Genomic DNA, 23,529 nt, shown 5'->3' on the forward strand with positions numbered 1-23,529 from the left:
GAGGACCAGCTGATATGCAGTCATCTCTAGCCCCTTAGATTATGACTTAGAATTCATTCTAAACAATGTTTTGTAACCTTTGCCATATGCAGATCTTTTTCTGCTCTAAGGGCTGAGGTCCCTCAACAAGAAGCATACTAAAATATCAAATGTGGTGGTATTAAAGTATGTCCCCCTCCCATTTTTTTATACACCTCTCATTGAAAGGCAAAATTCCCTTGCTCTTAATCTGTGTGGGCTTGTGACTGCTTTGACTAATGGAGTACAGCATTAAGTGGTTTCTGAGAGAAAGTCAGAAAAAGCCATGTAACTTGATGCTGTTGGGATGTTTGCTCAGAGTGAAGCCAGTTACCATGTGAGAAGTCCAACTACACTCTGAGACCACCATGCTAGAGAGGCCACATATATATGCTCAAGTTGACAGTCCAATTCATTCCCACTAACGTACCTGATAAATAATGCCATCTTAGGCTCCCCAGACCAGCCCACCCACCATCTGGATAACTCTGACCTCAGCAGATACCACAGGGAATAAAAAACATGCCCAAGGAACACTCTTCAAATTCCTGACTCACAAAACTGCATGCAAAAATTAATGTCAGTTTCACACTGTTAAGTTTTGGTGTGGTTTGTTAAGCATTGGTAGTAACCAGAATATACATTGACTGCTATTTTTTGTGTGACTTCAAGACTAGAACTAAGAAAAATTAGTATAAGTTATGAATAAGCATATAATAATTTAATATGAAGAAAAATTTCCTAATATATTCTATAATAGAATAGATTGCTATGACAGGGAGATTCTTGACACTGGAAGCAGCTAAGCAGAAACCATATGACCATATGCTAAAGATGCTGTTCTAGGAATGAAATTATCAGAAAAAGAGGAACTAAGAAAGGTTTCCAATCTGAGAATGGTTGCAAAGCAACACAAAACTGATAATATTTCAATTTACTTAGTCCTCAGTTTTTAAAGTGGCTTAAGTATATATTTATTTAATTTCAATTTCAGGACACCTCTGTAAGGTAAATTGGTGCATCAGTTGTCCCTAATTTATAATAGCCATAGCTAATATATTTATTGAGCCCAACAAATTGGGCAATCTGGAAGAAATCGATAAATTCCCAGAAACATATAAACTACCAAACTGAAATAGGAAGAAATAGAAAATTTAGGGATGCCTGTGTGGCTCAGTTGATTAAGCGTCTGCCTTTGGCTCAGGTCATGATCCCAGGATATTGGGATCAAGTCCCTCATCGGGCTCCTTGCTCAGCAGGGAGCCTGCTTCTCCCTCTGCTACTCTTCCTGCTTGTGCTCTCTCTCCCTATGTCAAATAAATAAATAAAATCTTTAAAAAAAATAGAAAATTTGAACAGACCCATAATTAGCAAAGAAATTGAATCAGTAATCAAACATCTCCCAACAAACAAGAGTCCAGGGCTGGATGGCTTCCCAGGGGAATTCTAACAAACATCTAAAGAAGAGTTAATACCTATTATTCTGAAGCTATTCCAAAAAATAGAAATGGAAGGAAAACTTCCAAACTCATTTTACAAGGTCAGCATTAACTTTATTCCAAAACCAAAGACCCCACTAAAAAGGACAATTACAAACCAATATCCCTGATGAACATGGATATAAAAATTCTCAACAAGATACTAGCTAATAGGATCCAACAGTACATTAAAAGTATTATTCACCATGATCAAGTGGGATTTATTCCTGGGCTGTAGGGATGGCAAGGATGGCAAGGATGTAGAGAAAGGGGGGCCTTTTTACACTGTTTGTGAGAATGAAAACTGTACAACCACTCTGGAAAGCAGTATGGAGGTACTCAAAAAGTTAGAAAATAGAACTACTCTACAAACCAGTAATTGCACTACTAGGTATTTATCTAAAAGATACAAAAATGATGATTTGAAGGGCACATGCACCCCCAATGTTTATAGCAGCACTATCAACAATAGTCAAACTATGGAAAGAGCCCAAACGTCCATCAGCTGATGAATGAAGAAGAGATGGTATACATATACAATGGAATATTATTCAGCCATCAAAAAGAAAGAAATCTCGCCTTTTGCAAGAATGTGGATGGAACTAGAATGTATTAAGCTAAGTGAAATAAGTTAGTCAGATAAAGAGAAATACCATATGATTTCACTCAAGTGGGGAATTTAAGAAAACAGATGAACATAGGGGAAGGGAAAGAAAACTAAGAAAACTACAATAAGATTAAAACAGAGGGAGGCAAACCCTAAAAGACTCTTAACTATAGAGAACAAACTGAGGGTTGCTGGAGGGGAGGTGGGTTGGGGGATGGGTAAAATAGGTGATGGGTATTAAGGAGCACTTGCTGGGATGAACACTGGGTGTTATATGTAAGTGATGAATCACTAAATTCTACTCCTGAAACAAATACTATACTCTATGTTAACTAACTTGAATTAAATGTAAATAAAAAAAGAGTTAATATATATAAAAACTTGTAAAAGTGATTGGCACATAGAAGCATTATATTTGTATTTATAAAACAAGTGCAAAATAAAACAAGACCTGGTCAAGTGTAATTAATAAGATAATGCTTAGTAGTCAAGAAGAATAGAAACTATTTGAAAATTCAGGGCTAGAGAAAAATGCCAAATTTCACCACTTCTGTTTAATATTGTACTATAAATTGTGCCTAGCTGTGTGACAAAAAGAAAAATAAAGTTAAATATATTGAAAATCTAGACAAGAATCATATTGTTAGCCATTAACAGATTTTTGGGGGGCTGTGTATTTAGAAAACTCAAAAGATAACAGAATGAGTAAGAGTTTAGCAAAGTTGATGGACATGAGATAATTTTCCCAAGTCAATTATATTTCTATACAAGAGAAGTTAAAATGCAATTTTTAAAACCATGAAAAAATGCAAAAAATGCATACAAATAAATATAACTAAATATTAGGTACATATGAATGAATCTAATGAATGGTGTGCAAGATCTTTATGGACAAAATCCTAAACTTATGAGCAATAACAATAAAAAGCTACAAAAAGATTTATTACTTTCTTGTTCATAGTATTATTGATTCCCCCTAAAATGATCTCTAGACTAAATGGAGTCCTATTAAAAATTTAAATGCATTTTTCATGGAAATTAACAAGATGACCATGGTACAATTAAATAGTTGACAAAAATTAAAAGCATTAACAGCATCACAGCTGGCAAAGTTACAGAATAATGGGAATGTTCACAAATTTGATGGAAATACAAATTCGTAAATGTTACTTTGATATTTTCTTGTAATGTTGAGCATTTAAAAATGCATACCTTATTGCCCAGTAATTGCACCCTACAGATGTTCACACATGGAAAGAAAACATGCACATGGACACCTATACAAGAGATTTCATAAAACCATTGTTCCTCAAAACAAAACCAAAAATCTGGCAAAACCCAATAATTTAAATATTTATGGACAGGAAAAAAAAATAAGCCAATTATGGAATCAGCCCCCATTAATTTCATACCTCATATGACACCTGTGCATAAAATTCAAGAATCTTCCTTCTAGGTGGACAATAGCAAAAACAAAACAAAAAAAAGCAACCCTCTTTTGGACTGATGCTTGGACTTGATGAGGAGTAGCTTGGGTGGATTTTAAGCTCTACTCCTGCTGGTTTACCTGTGCCTGACAACCTTATACATACATACAAGGAATGCCTCATGTGAATGAAAAAAAACAAAACAAAACAAAAACATAGATGTGGCAAAATTAAAAGACATTAAAAATATGTTGTTGACTAAAACAAATGTACTTCAGAATATTGTGAAATACATTTTTATTGAGGTGTACCTACATATTACTTAAGTTAGTTTTGCATGTATAACAATTATTCAATATTTGTAAACCCTGTGAAACAGGAGGTGATCACCACAATAAGCCTAGTTACCATCCATCACCACACAGTTACATTTTATTTTCTCATGATAAGGACTTTTAAAATTTATTCTCTTGGCAACTTTCAAATAGGCACACAATATTATTGACTATAGTCACTATGCTGTATGTTCTATCCTTATAGCTTATTTATTTTTTACCAGCAAGTTTGCACCCTATGATTCCATTCACACATTTCATCTACCCCAAAACCTCTTCCCCATTCTGTTTTCTGTATCTATAAGTTTCATTTTGTTTCTTAGATTCCACATATATGTGAAATCATCATACAGTATTTGTCTTTCTCTGGCTGACTTATTTAACATAATACTGTCAATGTCCATCCATGTTGTTGTAAATGGCAAATTTTTTTTATGGCTAAGTAGTATTCCATTATATTTATATATATATATATTTATATATATATACACACACACCATATTTTTATTCATCCATTGATGGGCACTTAGATTGTCTCCATATTTTGACTATTGGTTTTAATTTGCATTTTCTTGATGATTAGTGTGATATTGAACATTTTTCATTGCTTATTGGCCATCTATAGGTCATCTTTGGAAAAATGTCTATTCAGGTTTTTCTGCCCATTTTCTAATTGATTAGCTATTAAGCATATGAGTTATTTTTACATTTTGGATATTAACTCTCCATCAAATATATGATTTGCAAATATTTTTTCCCATTCAAAAGGTTGCTTTTTCATATTTTTGATGGTTTCCTTTGCCGTATAGATGTTTTTAGTTTGATGTAGTCCCACCTGTTTTTTCTTCGTTGCCTTTTCTTTTGGAGTCAGATCCAATAAATCATCACCAATACTAATAACAAGGAGATAACCACCCATGTTTTCTTCTAGGAATTTTATAGTTTTAGTTCTCACATTCAAGTTTTTTATCCATTTTGAGTTAATTCTTATGTATAGTGTAAGATGGTAGTCTAGTTTCATTCTTTTGCATGTGGCTTTCTAATTTCCCAACACCATTTACTGAAGAGACTGTCCTTTCCCCATTTTGGCTCCTTTTTCATAAATTAACTGACCATATATGTGTGGGATCTCTTACATATTGCTGGGCTCTCTATTCTATTCCATTCATCTATGTATCTGTTTCCATGTGAATATCATACTGTTTTGATTATTACAGCTTTGTAATATAGTTTGAAATGAGGGAGCATGATATTTCTAGCTTTGTTCTTTCTCAATATTACACTGGTTATTCAGGATCTTTTGTGGTTCTATACAAATTTTAGGATTGTTTATTCTATTTCTATGAAAAATGTCACTGGAATTTTTATAGGGATTGCATTGAATATGAAGATTGCTTTGGGTACGGACACTAACAATATTGATTCTTACAATCCCATGAGCATGGAATATTATTCCATATATTTGTATCTTCTTCAGTTTCTTTCATCAGTGTCCTAGTTTTCAGTGTACAGATCTTTCACCTCATTGGTTAAATTTATTCCTAGGTATTTTATTTTGATGCAACTATAGATGGGATTTTCTTAATTTCTCCAATAGTTAACTGTTAATGTATAGAAACAACAGATTTTTGTATATTGATTTTGTACTCTGTAACTCAACTGAGTTCATTTATTAGTTCTAACAGTTTTTTGGTGGAGTCTTTAGGGGTTTCTATATGTAAAATCATGTCATCCACAAAGAGTGGTAGTTTTACTTCTTCCTTTCCAAGTTGGATACCTTTTATTTCCTTTTCTTGCTTAATTGCTGTGACTAAAATTTTTATTACTATGTTGAATAAAAGTGGTGAGAATGGGCATCCTTGTCGTGTTCCTGATCCTAAAGTAAAAGATGTTAACTGTGGGCTGGTCACATATGACCTTTATTATGTTGAGGTTCATTCCCTTTATACACACTTTGTTGAGAGGTTTTATCATAAATGGATGTTGAATTTTATCAAATGCATTTTCTGCATCTATTGAGATGTTCATGATTTTTATCCTTCATTTGGTTAATGTGGTATATCACCTTAAATGATTACCTGCATCATGGTAATAAATCCCGCTTAATCATGATGTAGGATTCTTTTACTGCGTTGTTGAATTTGGTGTGGTAATATTTTGTTGAAGATATTTGCACCATTGTTCATCAGTGATACTGGCCTGTAATTTTTTTTTTTTTTGTGGTGTCTTTGTATGCTTTTGATATCGGGGTAATGTTGCCTCATAAAAGAAGTTTAGGAGCATTTGCTCCTCTTCAAATTTTGAAAGAGTTTGAGAAAGACAGATATTAAATCTTCTTTGAATGTTTGGTAGAGCTCATTAGTGAAGCCATCTGGTCCTGGGCTTTAATTTGTTGGTAGGTTTTTGATTACTGATGTAATATCCTTATTAGTAATTTGTCTATTCAGATTTTATATTTCTCCCTGATTCAGTTTTGGAAGGTTATAGGTTTCTAGGAATGTATCCATTTTTTTTCTAGGTGTCTAATTTGTGGATGTAAAATTGTTCATAGTAGTCTCTTGTGATCCTTTGTATTTCTATAGTATTAGTTGTAACTTCCCTCTTTTATTTCTGATTTTATTTATATGGGCCCTCTTTTTCTTTGGTGAATCTAGCTAAAGCTTTGTCAATTTTATCTTTTCAAAGCACTAGCTCTTTGTTCCATTAATCTCTTTTACTGTGTTTTTAGTCTCTACTCCATTTATTTCTGCTCTGATCTTTTATTTCTTTCATTTTTCTGGCTTTGGGTGTTGTTTACTTTCCTTTTTTTAGTACCTTTAAGTGTAAGGTTAGATTGTTTGAGAATTTTCATTTTCCTAGAGATAGGCTTATATCACTATGAACTTCCCTCTTAGAACTGCTTTTGCTACATCCCATAGATTTTGGTTTGTTCTATTTCCATTTTCATTTGTCTCAAAGTATTATATTTCTTCTTTGATTTCTTCATGATCTATTATTGTTTGTTCAGCAGCATGTTGTTTAATCACTACATATTTGTGATTTTTCTAGTTTTCTCTTGTAATTGATTTCTAGTTTCATACCATTTTGGTTAGAAAAGATGCTTAATAGGATTTCAGTCTTCTTAAATTTATTGAGACTGTTTTGTGGCCTAATATATAATCTATCCTGGAGAATGTTTCATGTGTACTTAAGAACTCTGCTGCTTTTGGATAAAATGTTCTCTATATATTATGTCCCTCTGATCTAATGTGTCATTTAAGACTGATGTTTCTTTGTTGATTTTCTGTTTTGATAATCTATCCATTAATGTAAGCAGGGATTTAAGTCCCCTACTATTATTGACTTACTTTCAATTTCTCCCTTTAGGTCTGTTAATATTTGTTTTATATATTCAGGTACTCGTATGTTGGGTACTGAAATATTTATAAATAATATATCTTCTTGCTGGACTGATCTCTTTATCATTATGTATATGTTTGACCCATTTTTTTCTTTTATTACAGTTTTTTTAAAGATTTATTTTTTTTTTAAAGATTTTACTTACTTATCAGAAAAGAGAGAGAGGGCACAAGCAGGGGGAATGGCAGGCAGAGAGAGAAATGCGGAACCCAATCCCAGGACCCTAGGATTATGACCTGAGCTGAAGGCAGATGCTTAACTGACTGAGCCACCCAGGCATCACTTAAAAAAGATTTATCTGAGAGAGCAAGAGCCAGCACAAGTCGAGTTGGGGGAGGTGCAGAGGGAGAGAAGGAGAAGCAGACTCCCCACTGATCACAGAGCCCAAGGACCCTGAGATCATGACCAGAGCCTAAGTTAGATGATTAAACTGAGCCAACCAGGCATCCCTACAGCCTTTGTTTTAAAGTCTATTTTGTCTATATAACTGCCCCAGCTTTCTTTCATCTCCATTTGCATAAAAATTTTCGCTCCCTTTATTTTCAGTCTTTGTGCCCTCTCATCTGAGGTTAGCCTTTTAGGCAATATATAGATGGATTTTTTTTTTTTAAATCCACTCTTCCACTCCATGTCTTCTTGAAGAGTTCAGTCCATTTATGTTTAAAGTAATTATAGGTAGGTATTGTACTTATTGTCATTTTGTTAATTGTTTTCTGGCTGTTTTGTAGTTCCTCTCTGTTTATTCTTCTCTTGCTCTCTTCCCTGTGGTTTGATGCCTTTCTTTAGTGCTATGCTTAAATTCCATTCTCATTACTTTCTGTATATCTACTCTAGGTTTTTGCTTTGTAGTTACCATGAGGCTTATGTGGATCAACCTATATATGTACCAGTCTATTTTAAGTTGATAGAAAGTTTGAATGCATTCTAAAGCTCTACATTTTTACTTTTCCTCCCCCACTTTTATGTCTGATGTCAAATTCTACATCTTTTTATTCCTTAAATGAAGGAATTTTTACTATTTTTTGTCTTTTAAATTTCATGCTAGCTTTATAAGTGATTAGTCTACTAGCTTTAATATATATTTATTTTTTACCAGCAACATTTTTACTTTCATGTTTTATTACTTATTACTGCCCTATCTTTTCCACTTAAAGAAGTCCTTTTAATATTTCCTATAAGACCAATGTAAAGGTGTGATGTAGAGGCTATTTTTTCCTTTTTTTTAAGTTATTTAAATTCCAGTTAGTTAATATACAGTGTAATATTAGTCTCAGGTGTACAATATGGTGATTCAACACTTGATGCTCATCACAAGTGGATTCCTTAATCCTCATCACCTGTTTAACCCATATCCCCACTCACCTCCCCTCTGGTAACCATCAGTTTGTTATCTGTAGTTAAAAGTCTGTTTCTTGGTTTGCCTCTTTTTTTCTCCCCCTTTGCTTTTTTTTTTTTTTTTTTGCTCATTTTTGTTTTGTTTCTTAAACTCCACCTATGAGTGAAATCATATGGCTAGTGATTGTCAGTTAACTACTATAGTTTTTGGTTATCTGGAAAACTTTTATTTTTCCTTCAATATTGAAGACTATTCTCCTAGCCAGCGAGAATAGTCTTGTTTGGAAGATTTTGGCTTTCAGCACTTTGAATATATCATGCCACTCTCTGGTCTGCACATTTTCAATGGAAAACTCTGCTGATAGTCTTACAAGAGAGGTTCCCTTGTATGTAACAAGTTGTTTTTAAGATTCTTACTTCTTTTAAGAATCTTTAACTTTTGACTTTTTTTTTTTTATTATCACATGTCTTGGTGAGGATCTCTTTGGGTTATTTGGAGCTTTCTAGGCTTTCTGGATCTGAACGTCTATTCCTTCAACAGGTTAAGTTTATAGCCATTTTTTTGCCATTATTTCTTCAACTATGTTTTCTGTCCTCTGCTCTCTTTTCCTTCTGGAACACCTATTATGTGAATATTATTCTACTTGATGCAATCATTTAGGTCTCTTCAGCAATCTTCACTTTTTTAAATTTTTTTTTTCTTTTTGCTATTTCATTTGGGTGAATTCCTCTGCCCTGTCTTCCAGATTGCCAATTCTTTCTTCTGTTTCCATCCACTCTGCTATTGAATCCCTCTAGTGTATTTTTCAGTTTATTACATTCTTCATCTCTGTGACTTCTGTTTGGTACTTTCTTATATTTTCTATCTCCTTATTAAAGTTCTTTCTGTGTTCGTCCATTCTTCTCCCAAGACCTTTATGACTATTATTTTGAATTCCTTATCAAGCAAAGTATTTAACTCTGTTTCTTTAAGTTTGTTTGTTTTTTTCTGGAGTTTTATCTTGTTCTTTCCTTTGGAAAATATATTCCTCTGTTTCTTCATTTTGCTTGACCTTGTGTTTGTTTTTGTGTATTGGGCAAAACAGCTATCTCCTTCAGGTCTTGAAGGAGTGGGTCACAAGAAGAGTGGGGATATGGTTCAGCCTGCTATCTGTGCAGTGCCATGGGGGTGGTGGCCTGCCAAAAACAGTCCCTGCTTATTTCAGTCCCATGAGGCCCAGAAATGCAAGCCCCCAGAGCCACCAGAGGCAGGTAACCAAGGGGCATCGCCCATGTGGACTCTGTGCTCCCACTGGCTTTGGGAAAGCAGCAGGAGAGTGCAGGGGTTGGGGTGTGCCCACTGGCTTTATGGAGACAGTGAGAGTGCAGGGGCAAGGCACACCTGCTGGTTTTAGTAGGGCAGCAGGAAAGTACAGAGACTCTGTACACCTGCTGGTGCCAGCAAAGTAAAAGGAGAGCACAAAAATGGCACTTACCAGTGCCTCCATCGCTGGAGAGAGTCCCAACGGCCCCTGACCCTTAAACAGATGCTTTAAAATTAACAAATCAATGTCCCTCACCTATTGTCCAGGCACTTTTCAAACTACTACTTTTGCCCTATGCATTGGGGCAAGTGAGTCTGCATGCAAGCCCTTTAAGAATAGTATCACAGGGGGCGCCTGGGTGGCTCAGTCATTAAACATCTGCCTTCGGCTCAGGTCATGATTTCAGGGTCCTGGGATTGAGCCCCACACCGGGCTCCCTGCTCCGTGGAAGCCTGCTTCTCCCTCTCCCTCTCCCTCTCCCCCTGCTTGTGTTCCCTCTCTCACTGTGTTTCTCTCTGTCAAACAAATAAAATCTTTAAAAAAAAAATAGTATCTCAGTTCCCTACAGTCCTTTACATCTCCTAGACATAGCCCTATTGGTTTTCAAAGCTAGACTTTTGGGCGCCTGTCACTAGTATGTTCCATATTTGTGATATTCCTTCTGATTGTGGGTCACAATGCCAGGGTGGGAGTTTTGGGGCAAGACCACATCATCTCTGCCTCTCCTACCCATCTCAACATGGCCCTTCCTTTTATCATTTGTTGTTAAGTTGTCATTCAGCTATTTTCCAGGTCTTTTTCACAACTAATTTTCCAGACATAGCTGTAGATTTGGTATGCCCTTGGGAGGAGCTGAGTTCAGGATTTTTACCTATGCTGTCATCTTGAACCCCATCTCTTAAGAGTCTAAAAACATGCACAACTTGTGAATTGTGCAAGACTGTTGAATCTCAGATCTGTACCTCTGAAACAAATAATGCAATATATGTTAAGAAAAAAAAAAGAAGAAGAAGGTAGCGGGAGGGGAGGAATGAAGCGGGGGAAATCGGAGGGGTGGACGAACCATGAGAGACGATGGACTCTGAAAAACAAACTGAGGGTTCTAGAGGGGAGGGGGGTGGGAGGATGGGTTGGCCTGGTGGTGGGTATTGAGGAGGGCACGTTCTGCCTGGAGCACTGGCACGAGCAATGAATCATGGAACACTTCATCTAGAACTAATGATGTAATGTATGGGGATTAACATAAGAATAAAAAAAAATAAAATAAAATAAAAACATGCACAACTAAACCATATATTGCTTAGAATATGTATTTACTAAAGCTACAAATAAAAGAAAGAGGTTTATTTTAAAAAATTAGAAGTAATTGACTTTATAGGGAGAATGAATGTGGGCAAAAGACCATAAAAAACTTCACTGCTATAGATAATGTTTTAAGTCTGGCCATAGGTGATTATTATGCTTCAATCTATACCTCTGTAGTACAGACAGTTTTGAATGCATCAAATATTCAATGGGTTGAAAAAGTTTTAAGAAAAAAATTAAAAAAGCATAAAAATAGTCCTAAAAGACATAAAATAGAGAAATCTGAAGAGATGGAATCAATAAAGGACATCTATCCCAAAGGTATTTCACAAATAAAAACAAGAAAAAAAGGAAAATAACTAATACAGTAGAACAAGCTAAAAAAATGTCCCACAATTGAAAAAATAACACTACAAATTTAAAGCATCAAAACACATAGATTGCTACGAGAGAAAATGTCAAACGCTCTAACCCCACTGTTGTAAAATTTAAGTATACCATGAATAGAGAAACTACTAAAGATTCACAATAGAGCAAGGAAAGGGAGAAATAGATGAAGATTACATGCAATGGAGTGAGAATCATAATTGAAATTATCGATAGCAGAACTGAATTCAAATATCGTCATAGAATTCTGAGAGCAAATGGTTTTGACTTAGAAACATTATGTAGTCAGACATTATGTAGATGTAATCAAGATGTGGACAATACAAAATTATAATTCACTCATTTTTACTTGAAGATATATTTAAGCAAATTAAAATGAATATCATAAAGTGAAGGAAATATAAGGGACTGAAAAGCAATGGGTCCATATTAAGAAATACTAAGAACAGAACAACAAGAACTGCCCTGGAATAAACAACTGTCCATCTATTTTTCACTCTCTTCTACTTAGGTGACTTTCTCTACCTACCTGCTCTCATAACATACTGGAATTTTCTTTTGTAATGGTGATGGCATTTAAAACTTATAAGTAAGTTACAATGAATATCATTCTGAGAACTTATTTGTCTCCTGAACTAGATACCAAGCTCTTTGAAGGAGGGATCATGTCTATAGTTTTCACCATGACATCTTTAAAGCTTAGCCTAGAACTGGCCAATAATAAATATTCAAAGGTGACCAGAACTCTTGCATCTGTTCTCAGATCTCCATGCTTCCTGTTTCATAAACTCTCCCTGTTATATCCACTCGCATGGGCTCAACAATTATCTACCCATATACTGATGATTATCAAATCTCATTCTATAGTTCTAGGGTTGTAGACACATATTTTTATTGCTTATTGTGTATCCCACTTAGATATCCCCAAAAACATCTTAATATGCATATATCTATAACTCTATTCATTATATTTCCTTATCCCAAATGTGTTGAGTCAATATCTTCCCACTGTCCGCATTCTTATGTATTATTGCCACTTGTTTCTTTCTTCTTCCTCATTTACTATAGAAATCAGCTCTACAAATTCCATATTTTGTTGTATGTAAACTATAACATTCTTACTGTCTCACCATCTTTTACCTATATTATTACAATAGCAACCCACTAGTTATACTTTTTAATACATCAAGCCCACTTTCATCAGAACTTTCTTAAACCAAAACATAATCATGAAAAATTTCTGCTTAAAATTATTGCACCACACATTAGCATTTTTTTTTCATTTATTACAACAATTCCCTATCCAGGAATCGGGGGAAATAGTACAGACAGGTGACATTTTATGACTGGTATAAATAAGGTTGTTTGAGAAGGGACAGAAAGTGTGATGCCTGAATGGTGATTGAGGAAACAAGCAGGAGTAGGTACCTAGGATGTAAGGCAGAAAGAAGCTGATGCCTAAAGGCAAACTTTTATTCTTGAGTGAGCTATTTTTAACACAGCTGTCTCTAAGAAATGAGATTTGTAAAGGTACCTAATAAATTCTATATATGAAAAAAACTAAAATCATGCCAATATAGTTTCCATGTTTCTAGATGATTTAGCAAGTGATATTTGCAATTCACTCCTTTTCAAGAGCTTTTCAAGAGCATGTTATTCTACTATATAATAATAAACCAGCAGAGTCAAGACAGTTACTTTTCTTGCTTTCTATGTACTATAAACAGATTTTTTTGAAATAATTTTCCATTCTTTTTATTCAGCCCGTTTCTGATTACTACCCAAGGAAGGTAGTTAAAATAGGCCATTGGCAGAGTGATAATACTTATTTCCTCAACAATGATCTTTGGTAGATGATAAAATGCTACTTTCCCTTATAAAGGGAAAGGGCAGCTGCCTACAAAACAACAGTGAACTTCTACAGTGTGAGCGCAAAGAAAATGTATTGTGCAATAAAACTACAAAGCAAAGAGTTATTTTAGGACTACTGGGTGACGTCAAATGTGGTCTTTTGAAGGTCAGCAATTCCGTGATCTATGTTATGAGAAATTTCAAGGAGCATTGCAATATCTTAATCTGAATGATTTTTTGTGTAAATTATTTTGCTGGTCTTTCCAGCTAAGTTAAAAAAAATAATTTAGGCCCATCTTTATTTATCTTTATCTTTGGAAGTTCCAGAATTTACTGTAAGAAACAACTGAGAGAATCTGAGGAGGACCATTATTTAAAAGATTCCCCACTGACTATAGGATAAAATTCAGATTCTTTGAGGTGGAAAACAAAGATGGTTCACATACTGCCACTAACTACCTTTCTAGGCTCATCTCCAGTGCTCTCAACACATAGTATCCTGCAAACATATATTCAAAGTCTACCATACCAGAACAGTATGAGCCCTTTGCATCAATACGCTACTGCACTGATGTCTTAGTGTCACTCATTTTGTGATGAAAACTTCTACTCATTCTTCATAGTGTAGAAAACACATAACTTTTGTAAACTCTTCTCAGTGATGCTACAGACAGCATACAACTTTGTATGTATCTGCCTTTGATATCATTATTACCATAAAATTCAGATACGATCATGTTTTCAAAGGGTTTATATTTCTCCTAGTATCAGACACATAATTCTAGAAATTATTTTCAAGCCCCTTTCCAGCCTAAGCCACCTTCATCCTGACCACCCATTTGGAATTTCTTTCATTTCTTTGAACATACATTGCTGGTTCTCAATGATCTCTTACCTTAATCTATCCTCACAGGGTTCAGCTTAAAGGTGAACCTGACAAGAAGTTTCCCTAGATCCTTAATCTAGATTAGTCCATTTGCTCCCCAATTCCCAAAAGCCCTTTTAGTCTCTATTATAATGCTATTTATTTATAATTGCTAGTGGCTTTCTATAACAGGCTGTAAACTCCATTAGAACAGAGGTGATTTCTCTTATTCACTGCTGTTTTCTTAACAGTTTGTTGCCTGGCACATTACAGGTAGTTTATTAATATTAGTTGAATCAAATTTACTGCCTTACTACACTGTCAAGGTCTTTCAATCAGACACTTGACTTTCATGAGTCCATGAACCCACCCAACTCAACATTTTTGAGAATCAACTATGTGCCTGCCATCAGTATAATTTCCAGGAGTGCATGAAAGCACGAAACAATTCTAGCCTGAATAAATTCACAGACTGGATAGGTAAGGGTGTAAAAAAAGTGTGCTGCTTGGTAGAACAACTTGTTTGAAAGTAGATTCTTGATCTATGCCTGGTAAGTATAGATCCTTTCTTCTTACAGGCCACAGTGATTGCTTCAGGAACAGATATGGGATACAAATGGATGTGATCAGAGTAAATCTAAGAGCTGTGTAATGGCTACAAGAAAGAACACTCTGTTTTTGAGCTCATTGTGAACTTTGCAGGCCTAGTATTGTAGCCAGTCCTACTGTCACCTTAGGAGACTAAGGGAATAAAGCAAATGAGGAAGAGCAGAACTAACAGACAAAGATTGAGCCCCAAGAATACTGATGGACTTGATGTACTCCTGAATATTTCAGTTATATGAATCAACAAAGTCCCTCTATTATTTATGCATTTTCTTGTTTATTGCATTAAGTCAGTTTGAGTTGGGCTTTCTGTGACATGCAATGGAATTTCTTACTAATACATAGAGTCACAGATAAAACAGTATCTTAACAGGCTCTTAAAAGTTGAAGAGCAGTTTGCCAGGAATAAAATAATTTAATAATAACATATTAACTCTTACTTTGTTGCAGCACTGTTAACACTGTTTTAAGCGATTTGCCTGGATTAAGGAAGAGTGTGCAAAAACTCAGAGATATAAAAGATAACAGCATATTTGAAGTATATAGTGAACAATTCAGTATCTTCAATAGAGTGTTTACTGGGAAAATGAGGATACAAAAGTAGAGATGAGGGTGAAGTACACTGCTGCCATCAGATTGCAAATAATTCCATGTGCCATGTTAATAGCAACTCTGATTCCATTTCTATTCAATAAAAACATACAAATGTAGTCAATCAAGCCAACCAGAATTTCTCATAACTAGAGTTCTTAAAAAATAAAACTGAATTGCATCCAGATTTCATTTCATAATAAGCTCCAAATGGTGTGTTATAACAGAATTCCAGGGAGGTTAAGTGACTTGTTCTAGGTGAAATTAGGCAACTAAGTATGAACCAAAAAAAAATGCAATTTTCAGTTGCAAATCTGGAACTTTTTCCAAAATGCCCCATGTACCATCCAGTTTTCTTAGTCCCCACAGACACACTAGCATAGGGTTAAAGAAATACAGACTTTAGCACCAAATAAAATTGGTCCTTTTTTCAGTTCTATGACTTAATAACTGTGTGACCACCAGCAAGTGTCTTTACTTTACAGTCTCTTTCTCATCTATAACGTGGGAACTGTATGTCTCTTTTCTTCATAGGGTTATTTTGAAAAGTAAATGATAAAATATTTAGCACAATGCCAAAAATGCACACATTTAGTCCTTACCTGGTGAGGTAAATATAATCACAATAAAATATGAATTAACACTTGCTGTATACAAGAAATCAGATGCAAGTACTATTAAACTGGGTTGTCTGTTGATGTTAAAGAAACCATCTCCACAAGGTCTTTTGTTTCTCCCAGCTGAAATGGCCACCTGTGGTTCTCAAGCCCCTTGATCAGAGGTTTGTTCGAAGTAATGAATCAGATATGCATGGATCAATTTCCAGAACCAGATGAGGGGGGATTAAATTGGTTAACACCATATTGGTGTGAGCCTGCCAAGTGGCTGACCAGCAGCTGGACATTTAGAACAAATAGACTGCTGGCATGTAAGGCAAAGCATAACTAACAGCTGATGCACATTTACACTGTTGATTGTTCCTTGGGCTCAAGGCCAAGAGTTAATCCCATGATAGAGAAATTACCTGTAGACCATAAATTTTGCTCCAGTAAAGTGAGAGGAAACAAGAAACTTACTCTACTGGGATGGCCATCAGATTGTTTAACTTCAGCTTCGGTTCTTCCATCTCATCTGTGCTTTGGAACCTAGTAGAAAAATAAGGGAATAGAGCTATTTAAAGATCTGGAAGTACTAGCTGGAGAAGAAGGAAACATAATAATTAAGCTGTTGTGCAAGGATCTGAGAAAATAGTAATGATTCTTCAGGGAACACTGAGGACAGAAACATTAGGCCCCTTACATGAGAACCAAAGATTGGGCCTCAGACATGTTAGAATCTCAGGCAGATTTAAAAACTGAAGAGTGAGAAGAGAGAAAGGTTGAAGCAATAGAAAAACATGAGAAAGGGAGAGTCAGACACATGATAAAATGATGCATTTATTCAACATATCTTTTAAGACACACCATATATAAATCCCACAATTGGGCACTGGTGGCAGAGGGCCAATTACAATCTCCACCTGTGAGGAATTCAAACTCTTGAAGACAATAAAGCTAACAAAACAGAGAAGTACAATACAAAATGATGAGGGACCAAGGCTTAAATAACAATAAACGGACAAGTGTTAGGAGTAGTAAGACATGGAACAAAAGAATAAAATGATTGGAAAATCTAAGCTACTCAGAGTTGTTCAAGAAAAATAAAATTTGATAACTTGTGGATGATAATATGCAAGGTTTGTGTTTTTTTACTAAATATTATGGCAGAGTTTGCTTGCTTTTAGTTTATGAAAATATGTGTACTAAGGCAATAGATCAAAGTCGAACTTCTTTTAACTACAGTTTATTTTTAAAATGTAAGCCTGAAATGCATCCAAATATCCCTTAGTTATCAGATTCTCAAATAGTACCTTATTGTGACATCCCTACTTACATTACATCTGGTAACATCTGTCACATGGAAAAGCCAGCAATGATGCATTATTTTTTTTTTAAGATTTTATTTATTCATTTGACAGACACACAGAGAGAGCACAAACAGGACGAGCAGCAGAGAGAGAGGGAGAAGCAGGCTCCCTGCAGAGCAGGGGGAGCCCAACATGGGACTCAATCCCAGGACCCCAGGACCATGACCCGAGCCGAAGGCAGCCACCTAACCGACTGAGCCACCCAGGTACCCAATGATACATTATTTTAAAGGCTGCACTTTAGAGAGGATAAATACATTTTGTATTAGTACTAACCTGTAGGTAATTTATGAATCAAGAATTGAGGTGTACTTCAGTATCTATGACAGATGTAACATCACAACTGAACCTTAAGAAAAAATCATTTCAAACTATTGAAACTTTTGAATGCTCCTAGTAATTTTGCCCCTGGACTGACTTGGAGGGGTCAGTGGTGCAAAAAGAGAAAAGAATAATAGAAATAAGCTTCTGGAAGCTAACATGGTTTTTGTTTTCTTCTGGCTCTGGATTTTCATGAGTTATATGTTGTCTTATTTTGGTTTTAACTGAAATCATTAAGATCAAAAATATTTATTTTGGCAAGGAGAAAAATCTGTAAAAGTTTAGTTTTTTACAACAAGCTCAGATAAACCATTAGGCTGGTGTCATATTTACATTTTTTGACCTGCTATCAGGTGAGTCAGTAGCACCTGACTTTACAGCAACGGTCAGGACAGAGGTCAGTTTCAAAGGAGAATTTTATGTTAAAAAAAAAAAAATAGTAAGCCTAATAGGAATCATTTTTGAAGTTTAAATTTTAACACTGGTACAAATCACCTGACATAAAATGGAGAGAAAGAGGGCTTAAGAAGAAATGATAAATCCATGCAGAAAAAAAATGTATTTTCCAAAAATGATGTGTTGTTTAATTGGACGTGAGTTGGGAGTACTTTGCATCTGTCACAGATTCTAAGTTATGGAGAATAGATAAAGCACCCTAAATTGTCCTAAGCACTCTCTGTAGAGGAGATCTGAGAGTGTAGAATCACTCTGAAAAGAGCCCTAAGTGAATAGAGTGTTGCCAGATTAATGCCCCAAGTGATCTGAGAATTATTCAAGGGCTTCCTTGGTTGTTTTTTTTTTCTTTGAAACTTGGGACTCTATTTCTGGTACATGGCAACCTAGTGGTTCAGAACCCAGGTTCTGAACTCAGAATAAACCTGAATTAGAGGCTAAGTCCTGACAGCTTCCTCACACAAACAGTGGTGACAATTAACAGTACCTATTTCATAGAGGGGTTGGGAACTTTCTATGAGCTAAAGTGGACAAAACACAATGCATAGCAGATACAAATCCCATCAATATGAGCTTTTATATTTATTCTTATTAATAGAAATAATATTTCAGCCCACTGGACTCTAGGTCATGTTTTGCTACATTGCAATGGATATTATAACAATACAAACCACATAAGATTCTTATCATATTAAATTGATACTAGGAAACTTGGCTTAGAACAAAAGTTTTACTTTAATACCATAAAAGCAAAAGGAATAACCACTAATGTTTCAGAACTTATGATTTTATATTTATTATTATACTTCATCTGGAGAAATATTCTACAGATAAAGAAACTGAAATTCAGAAAGGTGAAGTTAATTATCCAAGGCCACACAGCCAGTTGCAGAGAAGATAAACCCAAGCCTTCTAAATACAGGTAATATACCCTTTATTTGCTAATTCTTTCAATAGCAATGTACCAATTGACTCCTGCTCTGTAACACATCACCCCAAAACGTAGATGCTTAAAGAAACAAATATGTTGCTTTTTCTTGTGACTATGGAGTTGGATGGGATATTCCTTTGGTCTGGGCAACTTTAACTAGGTCTAGATGACTTTGGATAGCCTCACCCACAAGTTGGAAGTCTGACTAGCTTAGGAGGTCTCAGCCAAGATGACTCATCTCTGCTTCATCATCCAGCATGATGGCCTGGGCTTTTTCATAGAGTGGTCTCAGACAGCCAAAGAGCAGGAAGTGAGTAAGCCCCACAATACAAGCATTTTTCATGCCTCCATTCATACCATATTTCCCACTGTTTCATTAGCTAAAACAGACCATATAGCCAAGTCCAAAGTCCCTACATACAAAAAGGCATGAACAAATTAAAATATTAGTAGTAAATTTGTCAACAGTTTAATATCCTTTAACTCTGGTAGGATTCTGGGGTTTTTTGTTTTATTTTCATCATTTTCCAAATTTTCCAAAATGATAACTATTTTTATAATAAAAGTCATTTCTTAAATAATTTAGAAAATTGAGCCATTTTCTGGAGAACTACAAGTCCTTGTTGTGAGCTCATTTCTTTTTGAAGTGGGAATTAGACTTCTATCTAAACCACAACAGATGTTATTATTAGTGTTTCTCAGGGATCTCTTGTCCTTACCTTATTGCTCTACACACTCTTCCAGTGTGAGTTCATGAATTCTTGCTCCTTTGATTGTGATTTATATGCTAACTCCCAAATCCATACACTCCAGCACAGTCTTCACATAAATGTTTCCAACCTGTCTCTCCAAATTCCTGCAGTACATATCCCCTTGGAAGAGGAACATGCCCCTCTCTTCCTCCTTATCTGTGTCTCACTCTTTTTGTTATGCCTAAAGGCAGATTTCTCACAGATCTCCCAGTTTGTTTTTTGCCTCCTTCCCCCTTACCCCATTTTTTTCACAGCTGGGAGCTCTGCTTTGCCACACAAGCCTTTGCATATGCAGTTTCTCTTATTTGAAGCTCCAGAAGTAACTTTCTCTACTTTTAATGAAAACTCATCTTCCTGATAAGCTTTTCAACATAACCCCAAATAAGGAGTAGAATGATAACTAAGAGAATCCAAGGAATGTACCATAATGTATTTCCAGTGTTGATTGTAGAAGGCATTATTTCCCAGAGAATTCCAGAAAACAAATATATCTGAATTCTTAAACATTCCATTCTTCATGTTTTTAAAGGGGCAAAAAAAAAGAAAAAAAAAAAAGAAATGACTTTATTGGCATTTACCTTCTATTCCTTCATGTTAAAGGCAAGAGTAGACACTTTCCATATAGCTTTATTCAAGAGATAATTCCAAAATTAAGTAACTCTAAAATTAAATTATATATATGGGGAGGAGGAGCAAGATGGTGGAGGAGTAGGAGACCTAAATTTCGTCTGGCCCCAGGAATTCAGCTACATAGGGATCAAACCATTCTGAACACCTACGAAATCAACAGGATATCAAAGAAAAGAACAGCAGCAACTCTCTGAACAGAAAAGCGACCACTTTCTGGAAGGTAGATGTGTGGAAAAGTGAATCCGAGCAATATTCGGGAAGATAGACACCGCGGGGGGAGGGAGCCTCCATAAGCTGCTACCGGCAAGTGAGAGAGCCACGGAGCACAAAATCGGAACTTTTAGAAGTCGGCTCCGGGGGCACCTGGGTGGCTTAGATGGTTAAGCGTCTGCCTTCAGCTCAGGTCATGATCCCAGTGTCCTGGGATCGAGCCCCGCATCGGGCTCCCTGCTCAACGGGGAGCCTGCTTCTCCCTCTCCCTCTGCCTCTCTCCCTGCTCATGCTCTCTCTCTCTCTCTCTGTGTCTCAAATGAATAGATAAAATCTTAAAAAAATAAATAAATAAAAGTCGGCTCCGCTGAGGGACATCGCTCCAGTGGCTAAGCAGGGGATGGAACCCTTGCTGGGACAGTGTGGTCTCAGGACCCTGGGAGTCACAGAAAGACTGGTGGTGCCTAAGTGCGGCAGAGCTCCCAGGTGTCAGAATGGGAAAGCCGGCTGCAAAGATGTAGATGAAGAGTGGGCTCTCAGCTCAGGGTTGTCATAAACCGTGATCCGCGGCACAGTAGAGCCACTACTCTTCAAGCAGGGACCCAACAAGCGGCAGATCTGGGGAGACTCCCCTCCCTCCCCCGGGAGGAGCAGTGTGGGAGTGCACCACAGGGATCTGCTGGGTTTGGAGACTCCACATGGGGTTGGGTGCCAGAGATAGAAACTCTCCGTCACAGGCCAGGTGAGCATGGAGTGCAGCCAGAGACCATGTAGACGGGAATGACTGACTGCTTTTCTCTGGGGGGTGCACTGAGGATTGGGGCCCCGAGTTCTCAGCTCCTCCAGGGCAGAGACTGGGAGGCCGCCATTTTCACTCTTGTCCTCCAAAGCTGTACCGAAAACTTGCAGGGAACAAAAGCTACCAAGAGCAAACCCCAGCAGATTACACAGCCTGGCCCCTGACAAGGGTGGTGCAATTCCACCTCAGGCAAAGACATTTGAGAACCACTGCAACAGGTCCCTCCCCCAGAATATCAGCAAGAACAACCAGCCAAGACGGAGTTTATAGATCAATGAGAACAGCAGGACTCCAGCACTAGCGGAATACAGCACATAGAACAGATGGCTTTTTTCTCGATGATTCTTTAGTCTTTCAAAGTTAATTATTTTAATTTTCTTTTTCTTTTTCTATTTTTTTTTTGAATTTTTCTTTTTCCCTTTTTTAACCAAGATCTTATCAATCCCTTTTTTTTAAATCTTTTTTATTTTTCATTTATAGAGCCATATTCTATCCCTTCATTGTAGTTAACCTTATTTTTGGTATATATATATATATCTATAAGTTGTTCTCTCTTTAAAATTTTGGGATACACTTTCTTCTAACAGACCAAAATATACCCTAAATCTCTAGTGTATGGCTTTGTTCTAGTCTCCTGCCTGATGACATTCTATCCCTTTTTTTTTTAATTTCTTTTCTTTTTTCAACCAACTTCTTACCTTATCAATTCCTTTTATAGAATCTTTTATAATTTTCATCTTTACAGTCATATTCTATCCCTCCATCGTATTTACCCTTATTTTTGTAAATATATAAGCTTTTCTTTCTTTAAAATTTTGGGAGGGAGTTTTTTCTAACAGACCAAAATATGCCCAAAATCTAGTGGGTAGCACTGATCTATTCACCAGCCTGAGCATATTTGATCATATCCTTTTTTTTGTTTTTTTCTTTTCTTTCTTTTTTCTTTCTTTCCCTTTCTTTTCCCCTGGTTTTGGGTCTCTTCTGATTTGTTTAGTGTATATTTTTTCAGGGGTCATTATTACCCTGTTAGCATTTTGTTCTCTCATTCATCTATTCTCCTCTGGACAAAATGACAAGACAGAAAAACTCACCTCAAAAAAAAGAACAAGAGGCAGTACTGACTGCCAGGGGACCTAATCAATATGGAAATTAGTAAGATGTGGGAACTAGAGTTCAGAATGACGATTATAAAGATAGTAGCTGGGCTTGAAAAAAGCATGGAAGAAACTAGAGAAACCCTTTCTGGAGAAATAAAAGAACTAAAATCTAACCAAGTTGAAATCAAAAAGGCTATTAATGAGGTGCAATCAATAATGGAGGCTCTAACCACTAGGATAAATGAGGCAGAAGAGAGAATCAGTAATAGGAAGACCAAATGATGGAGAACAAAGAAGCTGAGAAAAAGAGAGATAAACAACTACTAGATCATGAGGGCAGAATTCCAGAGATAAGTGATACCATAAGACAAAACAATATTAGAATAATTGGGATCCCAGAAGAAGAAGAAAGAGAGAGGGGCAGAAGGTATACTGGAGCAGATATAGCAGAGAAATTCCCTAATTTGGGGAAGGAAACAGGCATCAAAATCCAGGAGGCAGAGAACCCCCCTCAAAGTCAATAAAAATAGGTCAACACCCCAACATCTACTAGTAAAACTTACAAGTCTCAGAGACCAAAATCCAGGAGGCAGAGAACCCCCCTCAAAGTCAATAAAAATAGGTCAACACCCCAACATCTACTAGTAAAACTTACAAGTCTCAGAGACAAAGAGAAAATCCTGAAAGAAGCTCAGGACAAGAGGTCTGTAACCTACATTGGTAGAAACATTAGATTGGCAACAGACCTATCCACACAGACCTGGCAGGCCAGAAAGGACTGGTAGAATATATTCAGAGCACTAAACAAGAAAAATATGCAGCCAAGAATACTATATCCAGCTAGGATGTCATTGAAAATAGA

General features: G+C 36.1%; 1 long non-coding RNA gene across 1 annotated transcript in view; it reads right to left on the bottom strand.

The window, feature by feature from the left end:
• Window positions 1-16,073: 16,073 nt before the first annotated feature.
• Window positions 16,074-23,529, bottom strand: part of LOC145716167 (uncharacterized) — a 146,971-nt gene continuing 139,515 nt past the window's right edge. Inside the window, exon 4 of the long non-coding RNA XR_014138629.1 lies at window positions 16,074-16,653. This is a non-coding gene — a long non-coding RNA (uncharacterized LOC145716167). The remainder of the gene's footprint in view (window positions 16,654-23,529) is intronic.

The sequence above is a fragment of the Leptonychotes weddellii genome, chromosome 11 (assembly GCF_054177405.1).
Source record: "Leptonychotes weddellii isolate Sample4059 chromosome 11, ASM5417740v2, whole genome shotgun sequence".
NCBI classification, from domain to species: domain Eukaryota; kingdom Metazoa; phylum Chordata; class Mammalia; order Carnivora; family Phocidae; genus Leptonychotes; species Leptonychotes weddellii.